Here is an 8,554-nt window from a genome sequence, read left to right on the forward strand (position 1 = left end):
GAAATGCATGCCTGCTACCGCGCTAAAAAATAGTGCTTAAGTTTGCTGATAATTTCATTTGCCTTGCTGAAATAAATGCTGCTTTATTTATTATTAGACTGAAACAGTGGCGGAAAGTCATAGGTAAAATACAGTTATTGCTCACTTTGCAAGAATGCCTTCCTGTTCTTTCCATTTCTTAGACAGCACCACCTTTTCAGCACGCCCGTTTTCCAAAGTAAACAAGGCATCCATGACGTAGTGGGTCAGTGTGCGGCCGCAAACGCACTGTTTCGTTCTCCTAGAAAAATATACTCTTAATACGACACTAAAATGTACACTGAACAGAATGTGAGAGGGCCGTTAGGTAGACCCGGCCTGCACCACTTATGTATCGCAGGATGTACACTGAACAATCAAAATGTCTCTCCCATTCACATTTCTCGTGTATATGTTTTTTTTTAACGCGTGAACGATGTGAGCGAGCAAAACCGAAATCAGCCGCAAGCTGCTGTACTACTTGCGGCGCCACACGAATGTGCGGAAGCCCCGGCTCCGTAGCCTTGGCTCCACTGTCAAGATAAGTTGTCGCCGAGTATAGTATTAGCGTCGCCTGCAACATTTCTCTGGTATGTCTTATTCCCGCTTTAGTCAGAGTGTAGCAGACCGTTAAACATGGCAGTCCCATTGTCGATCTTCACCAGGGAGGAAATGAGGGCAGTGATTCGCTTTTCTCTGCGGAAGGTGTTAAGCCTGCAGAAATTATTTGTCGAATGCAAGTACATTATGGTGACATTTGTTTATCACAAAGTAAGATCTCTGAATCAATAGTGCGTGTCGAACATGGAATAACTTTGTGACGTAGAAAGATCGAGCAGACCATCAACGTTTGGGTATCGTGATGGAAAACAGACGAATCACAGCGGACGAAATCGCCAATACTTTAGATATCAGTTTTGGTTCACCGTATTCCATCTTACAAAACAGGCTAAATTTTTCTAAAGTGTGTGCAAGGTGGGTCCCAAATGGATTATCAGCACATCATAAGGCACAAAGTTTTCACATATCTCTCATAAACATTTCACCCGTTATCCTCGTGAGGGAGATGGGATTTTTTTACAGCAAATTGTTGCTGTATATGGAACATACATCATCACAAACTGGAAGGTAAAGCTGCAAGCATAATTTAGAAACACTCATCACCAGAATTTAAGGAATCTGAACGTCAAGCATGAGCTCATAAGATTAACACTATTCTGGAACAAGGACGGTGTCGTAGCCGTTCATTTTACCCCAAGAGGCGAAACTGTGAAGTATGAACTAATGTAATGTGTTGCGAACCAAACTGAAACCTCCAGTCAGATCCAAATGTCATGGAAAACTGCGAAAAGGTGTCATCCTGCGGCAAGATAATGCACGGCCACATTCTGCCAAGCGGACTGCCAAAACAATAAAGTTGGGTTTGAATTGCTGGAACACCCACTACACAATCCAAACCTGGCTCCAAGCGATTTTTATAAGTTTGGACCATTGAAAGAAGCACTCGGGCGAAGAAGATTGGCTACTGACGCAGAAGTCATGATTCTATGCAAAATTGGCTTCAGGTGCAACCAAAATCTTTTTTTTCTAACGGAATCAAGAAACTTGTGAAACGTTGCACAAAGTGCGTTGAAGTCCAGGCAGGTAATGTAGCAAAAATAATGTATCCTTCAGTTTTCTATCATTAGAATAAGTGTACCGTTTCTCAAATGTGCCTTCACTTCTTGACTTCCCCTCACACATAGTAGTTAACAAGTAAACTATCTAGAACGATAAAAAATTTACATTAGAGGCATCAAAAGTTAAAAAAGCATATTGACGCTGTTGACACTGCAAGTACACAACTGAAAAAAAAGGAAAGAAAAGTAAGAGAGTGGGATAATATTTGTAAAACGTATGTGCTGTAAAACCACCAAACTGCGTGATCACAAACTTGCCCAAGGCTTATTTACAGCTCACTCTATGTAACTGTGTATAAACTTGCGCATTACAAAATCACAAAATTTGACAAGGTAATGTAATTGGTGTTAGATTAACTTAACGTGACTGTTCATACACTTGCAAATTACAAGATCACAGCTCTTCACTGCCGGTTGCACAATCCATCTTCATCTGCCCAGGCGACTCTGGTTCCTTTGACAGAAGTGGGGCCACGGTGTTCCTTCTCTACAATAGATTCATACCCGGAAGCCTAAAACAAAAACAGGAGTAATGACTAAATGTTTCCCAAGAAAGGGTGTAACATACAGTATGCTCCCGTCATGCTGGAATTTTTTTAGTTCTGTATGGGTATCAATGCAGTGCATGGCCAACATATTCAGTAAAATCTGACTCCACACAATGATAAATGCAAGGGCATGCTGAAGAATAAATGCAACAAAAAGCGTATTGTGGCAGAACTTTTTATACATTTGATATCAAAGATCTGAACTTTACCCTTTTTAGCTCACTCATGCACCAATGCAAAGCAACAGCTCTTAGGCGAAGATGCCCCCTGTGAGCTGTATGTGTTAACCACGTGTAATTGAAAGTTAAATTCTGTGTGTGAGTAATGTCATTGGCTGCTATCGGCAAATTCTGTTCTTGCGGCGAAACGTGTGCATGAGTGCATCCACACTGGTACATTTGTATTTCTGTAGATATACTATGATACTCATATGATGTGTTTCTTAAAGGGAATGCAATGCAATATGCATCATATGAAATTTTATTTATTGCACAAAAGCACAATAAAACTGCACTACATGACGGTATGTACATTCATCATGCATCCATTGCAGGTAACATATAAAATTAAATGATGATGATATGTGGGTTTTAATGGCGCAAGGGCCATGCGTGGCCAAAGAGCGCCATGAAAATGATAAAAGTGTAGCAATGGTCGGTGGTTTACAATGGTATGTAAGGGATGTGAGCTATGATGGTGTTACGTGGCTGTATATGGGCCTAAAATTCCGCGCCCTAGGGCGGGTAAAACGTATAAGCATTAAAATCATGAGCGTGACGTGATGTGTGTTTGTAGTGAGAATGAATGTCGGGTTGTTGTAATAATAAAACTAAGGGTATATGGCACGAGCACAAATGCCTCGTCAGCGCCCTTGAGACCAAGGGCTGCGAGGCAGGTGCTTACTTTAAGTGTAACTACCGCAGCAGCAGCCTCTGTTAGGAGGCCGTGCTACGGAATGCCTGGGTAAATAACGTGAAAGTCATGCACATCTTTTAAAAACGCGAAAAGTGACTGATGTTTAAAAACAGGTTCCCTACCGATGAACATTGATGGGTGAAATGGTAATTGTTGTCGGTAGGGTAATATAAAATGTTGTTTTCTAAGCGTGTCTAGATCGTTACACTGGATTAGAATGTGAAGCACGCTAAGTGCTTCACCACATCGATCACACAATGGTGGGTCGCCGCCAGAGAGAAGGTGTGAGTGTGTACTGTATGTGTGTCCTGTTCTTAGCCTTGTGAGTATTACTTCTGTGTGGCGTGACTTTGACACTGGTGGCCAGTTACCAAGATGAGGCTTGATAACGTGTAGTTTGTTATGTGTTTGTCTATCCCATGTGCTCTGCCAATGAGCCCTGAGCTTTCTTTTAAGGAGGGGTTTTAGGTCAAGGGCAGGAACGGAAATGAGTGCATTGGCGGCAGCATTTTCGTGGGCGGATGCAGCTAGCTGATCCGCCAATACGTTTCCTTGTATCTCTCGGTGCCCTGGCACCCAGCACACCACGACATGCTGTTTGAGTGTGTGGACCGTACACAGGAGTGAATAGAGTGACACAAGGACAGGGTTTTTATGCTTTTTGAGAGATCTCAGGGCTTTTACTACACTTAGAGAATCAGTGTATATCACAGCACTTTCTAGTTTTAATTCTTTGATGTGTTTGACAGCCGCAAGTATGGCGTAGGCCTCTGCTGTGAAGATGCTTGTATTCGGGTGTAGTATGCCGGCATTGGAAAAGGATGGACCAATAGCTGCGTAAGACACAGAAGTACTGGACTTTGAGGCGTCTGTAAAGAATTCTGGACAAGTGTATTTGTGCTGCAGTTCGAGGAAGTATGTACGGATATGTGCAATAGGTGCGTGTTTTGTAACTTCCACGAAAGATATATCGCAGTCTATAAGCTGCCACTGCCATGGCGGCAGACGAGCAGCGGGGGCCATTAGACTGTGTTCAAGAAGTGGAACACTCATTTCCTCTGCCAAGCCTCTCACACGAAGCGCGTAAGGCTCTCGCACCGAAGGACGGTTGTGAAAAAAGGCAGACGTGGACAAATCATTGATTGTGGCGTGTGAGGGGTGTTCCTTGTTTGCGTTCACTTTGAGAAAATAAACAAATGATAAGTAAGATCTCTGTAGATGAAGCGACCACTCGTTTGATTCGACGTAGAGGCTTTCTACGGGGCTCGTGCGAAAAGCACCCGTAGAAAGACGAATACCTAAATGGTGGACAGGGTCCAGCATTTTCAAGGCGCTTGGTGTCGCGGACTGGTAGATTATTGCCCCGTAATCTAGGCGCGTGCGTATGAGGCTCTTATAGAGGTTCATCAGGCACTTCTTGTCACTACCCCACGTAGTGCGTGACAACACTTTGATGATATTCATAGTTTTTATACACTTGTTTTTTATGTACTTGATGTGTGATATGAACGTTAACTTCGTGTCGAAAATGAGGCCAAGGAATTTATGCTCCGTCTTTAGAGACAGACGGTGGCCATCCAATTCAATGTCAGGATCGGGATGAAGGCCTCTCTTTCTAGAGAATAATACGCACGTGCTTTTTTGTGGGTTAAGGCTGAACCCGTTCTCGTCTGCCCACTTGGTTACCTTGTTCAACCCAAGCTGTACCTGCCGCTCACACAATGCAAGGTTGCACGACTTATATCCGATCTGCACGTCATCAACGTATGCGCAATAAAACATATTGCGTGGGATGCATAGATGCAGGGAATTCATTTTTACAATAAAAAGTGTGCAGCTGAGGACACCACCTTGTGGCACCCCAGTTTCTTGAACAAACGGTCGTGAAAGAATGTTTCCCACTCGGACACGGAATGTACGATCCGTAAGGTAACTCTCTATTATGTCCAACATTTTACCTCGTACACCTAAATGGGACAGGTCTCTCAGTATTCCGAACCGCCATGTTGTATCGTATGCTTTTTCCATGTCCAGGAATACCGAGAGAAAAAATTGCCGATAGACAAATGCTTCACGAATTTGTGCTTCAATCCGTATTAAGTGGTCGGTTGTAGATCGCCCCTCTCGAAATCCGCACTGGTACGGGTCAAGTAACTTGTTTGTTTCGAGGAAATGAATTAGCCTGCAGTTTATCATTTTTTCGAAGAGTTTGCACAGGCAACTCGTTAGCGCGATAGGCCTGTAGCTAGTAACAGCGGTTGGATCCTTTCCCTGTTTCAAAACAGGGATCACTATAGCCTCTTTCCAGGAACTAGGCATCTCGCCGGAAAACCATATGACATTGTAAAGAGAGAGCAGTGTTTCTTGTGTTTCAGAAGGTAGCTGTTTCAACATTTCATATAATACCCGGTCAGAACCTGGGGCGGAATTATTACAGCAGTCTAGCGATGTCTGAAGCTCAGCTAAGGAAAAAGGTTGGTTGTAGGCTTCGTATTTTGTGCATTTGCGTTCTAATTTCTGTTTTTCTATTCTCGTGCTGTACCTCTGGAAAGCCTCGGAGTATTGCGACGAGCTGGACACCTGTTCGAAGTGTGCGCCTAGGAAGTTCGCCTGGTCTTCCAAGCTGTCGCCTTGTGTATTTACTAGAGGGAGTGAATGTGTTGGTCGTCCTGCTACCCTACTAACCCTGTTCCAGACTTTAGCCTCCTGTGTATATGAGTTGATGCCCGATAAAAACTTAACCCAGCTCTCCCTTCTTGCCTGTCGGCGCGTTCTCCTGCCTTGTGACTTTACGTTCTTAAAATTTGTAAGATTTTCCGCTGTCGGCGAGTCCCGAAGTAACCTCCACGCTTTGTTTTGCCTTTTTCGCGCATTTCGACATTCGGTGTTCCACCATGGGACACGTCGTTTGCCAGACAGTCCACTTGTTTGAGGGATGCATTTGGTGGCAGCGTTAATCAAAAAAGCTGTAAAGTAGTCTACGGCTACATCTATGCTTAAATCACACATCTCCGACCAACTTATAAGTGTAATTTTCTTAAACTGTTCCCAATCGGCCCTTTCAATCTGCCATTTAGGAATCTGTGGATGAAAGTCATTTCCTGTTGGTGCGCTTAGAACTATTGGAAAATGGTCGCTTCCGTAAGGATTCCCGATAACTTTCCAATTAAGCAGGGGAAGAAGAGATGGAGATGTAATGCTGAGGTCTATGGACGAGTAGGATTTGTTCGCTAGGCTATAATATGTTGGCTCTTTCCGATTCAATAGACACGCACCGGAAGAGAAAAGGAATTGTTCGATCAGACGACCTCGTGCATCGCAGCGAGAATCACCCCACATACTGCTATGTGCATTAAAGTCCCCAAGGACTAGATATGGTTCTGGGAGTTCATCTATTAAAGATTGAAATTGATGTTTTTGCAGTTGGTACTGTGGGGGTATGTAAAGAGAGCAAATGGTCACGAGTTTGTTCATAAGAACCGCTCGAACAGCCACTGCCTCAAGGGACGTTTGGAGAGGTAAGTGTGTACATGCAATTCCTTGATTAACGACAACCGCTACACCACCGGATGACGCCACAGCGTCATCCCGGTCCTTCCGGAAAATAATATAACTGCGTAGAAAGTTGGTGTGTTTGGTTTTTAAGTGTGTTTCTTGTACACACAGCACTTTTGGTGAATGTTTATGTAAAAGTTCTTGGATATCGTCGAGGTTTCTGAGGAGTCCTCTTACGTTCCATTGCAGAATTTGTGCTTCCATATTGGAAGTTAAGTAGTGCTGTGTGTATGTACGGGAATTTGTTGTTGTTCAGACAGAAAGTTGGAACTTAGGTAACAGAGCCGTCGGCGGGCCCTGTTATAGGCTTTTTAGTTTTCTTAGCGCGCTCCAAGGAGCTACGCCGCTCTTTCGGCACCAGGGGTACCGAAGTCGTGTCCATTGCCTCGTGTGAGGCACTGGACGCCCGCGTACGCGAGCTGTTGGCTTGTTTTTCCGACCTCGCCTGGCGAGGCGTGGTCGTGAGACCCGACGACCCTGGAGTAGCCGGGATCTCTGGCTGGGCAGGTGGAGCAGACTTAACTGCTGCCACCACAGGGGCAGCCGCCACGGCCGGTGGCTCACCTTGTGTGAGCCGGGGCTGTGGCGGTGGCCGATGCGACGCTGCCCCTGACGCGCCGCATCAGCATAAGTTGGACCGTAAAATGGCGAACACCTTCTTCGTGCTTCTTTGAATGAGATGTTTTCGCGTACTTTCAGTGAAATGATATCTTTTTCTTTTTTCCAGCTTGGACAAGAACGAGAATACGCGGCGTGGTCGCCGTCGCAGTTAACACAGTGTGGGGTTTCGTTGCAGGTGTCCGAGGCATGGCCTTGGACACCGCATTTTGCGCAGGTGGGTCGACCACGGCAGCTCTGGGAGCCATGGCCAAATCTTTGGCACTGAAAGCATCGGCGAGGGTTTGGGATGTAAGGCCTGATGGTTGTCTTTGTGTATCCAGTTTCTATGTTCTGTGGAAGTTCACTAGTAGAAAAGGTCAATATCAAATGTTTGGTTGGGATTTCCTGATTGTTTCTCCTTATAACAATTCGCTTCACATCGGTTACGTACTGGTCCTTCCAGCCTTCGAGGAGTTCACTTTCTGATAGTTCAAGCAGATCTGAGTCTGATACTACTCCGCGTGCGGAGTTCATGGATCTGTGTGGTGTAACGCTAATAGGAATGTCGCCAAAAGTTCGGAGGTTCTTTAGTTTATCAAATTGTATTTTGTCATTTAGTTGGAGAAGCAGGTCACCACTGGCCATTTTTGTAACTTTATAGCCAGCACCTAAGGTGGCTGTCAGTGTTCTGGATACAACAAATGGGGACACGGTTCTAGCTGTTTTGTCAGTCTTGTCACAGTGCACTACGTGATAGTGAGGGAATACTTCTTTGGTTCGAGTGAGAAAGGCGAGTTCATCGGTGCGTACGCGCTTTGAAGCGGTACGATCTTGTAGCAACGGGAATGCTCTATGCATAGTAAATGAATCTGATTCGGCAGCGATGGCAGCCACCCACCACGGAGCCCACATGGGGACGCTACAAGATTCATGGAATTGAAAGCATGCAGACGCCAGCCGTACACCGCTACTATAACCAAATGCGCATAGAACAAGGTTGCCTATTTGCACAAGGTTAACCCTCGCCGCCAAGAAAAAACGGAAGTAAATGGAAGAGAGGAGTGGACAGGAAAGATTAAAAGTGAGAGAGACAGACGAAGACGTGGGGGAGAGAGAGACAGGAAAAGGCGACTGCCGATTTCCCCTGGGTGGGTCAGTCCAGGGGTGCCGTCTACGTGAAGCCGGGGCCAAAGGGGTGTGTTGCCTCTGCCGGGGGGCCTTAAAGGTCCAATCACCCGG

Source organism: Rhipicephalus sanguineus, chromosome 6 (genome assembly GCF_013339695.2).
Source record: "Rhipicephalus sanguineus isolate Rsan-2018 chromosome 6, BIME_Rsan_1.4, whole genome shotgun sequence".
Lineage (NCBI taxonomy): Eukaryota > Metazoa > Arthropoda > Arachnida > Ixodida > Ixodidae > Rhipicephalus > Rhipicephalus sanguineus.